This window comes from Pongo abelii, chromosome 5 (genome assembly GCF_028885655.2).
Source record: "Pongo abelii isolate AG06213 chromosome 5, NHGRI_mPonAbe1-v2.0_pri, whole genome shotgun sequence".
Classification (NCBI taxonomy): domain Eukaryota; kingdom Metazoa; phylum Chordata; class Mammalia; order Primates; family Hominidae; genus Pongo; species Pongo abelii.
In genome coordinates, this window is record NC_071990.2 from 141104381 (window position 1) to 141105070 (window position 690).

A 690-nucleotide genomic window follows, 5' to 3' on the forward strand; every position below is an offset into this window, starting at 1 on the left:
AGGTCCTTATTGCTATAAACTTTTCTCTTATTAGTGCTTTCATTGTATCCTATAGGCTTTGATATGTTGGGTTTCCATTTTCATTTGTTTCAAGAAATTTTTAAATTTTCTCCTTAATTTCTTCATTGACCCACTGGTCATTCTGGAGCATATTGTTTAATTTCCATGTGTTTTAGTTTCCAAAATTCCTGTTGCTATTGAGTTCCGGTTTTGTTCCATTGTGATCACAGAAGATACTTGATATTGTTTCAATTTTTTTGAATTTTTAAAGACCGGTTTTGTGGCCTGACATATATATGGTTCATCTATCTGTCTATCTATCTATCTATCTACCTACCTATCTATCTCTAGCTATATCCATAACATATATATGGTTTATCCATATATAGGATAATCCGTGTGCTGAGGAGAAGAAAGTGTATTCTACAGCCACTGGATGAAATGGAAATATCTATTACATCCATTTGGTCTATAGTGCAAATTAAGTACAATGTTTCTTTGTTGATTTTCTGTCTGGATGATCTGTCTAATGCTGAAAGTGGTATGCTGAAGTCTCCAGCTATTATTGCACTGGGGTCTTTCTCTCTCTTTAGCTCTAATAATATTTGCTTTATATATCTGCATGCTCTAGTGTTTCGTGCATATGTATTTACAAATGTTATATCCTCTTGCTGAATCGGCCTCTTTACC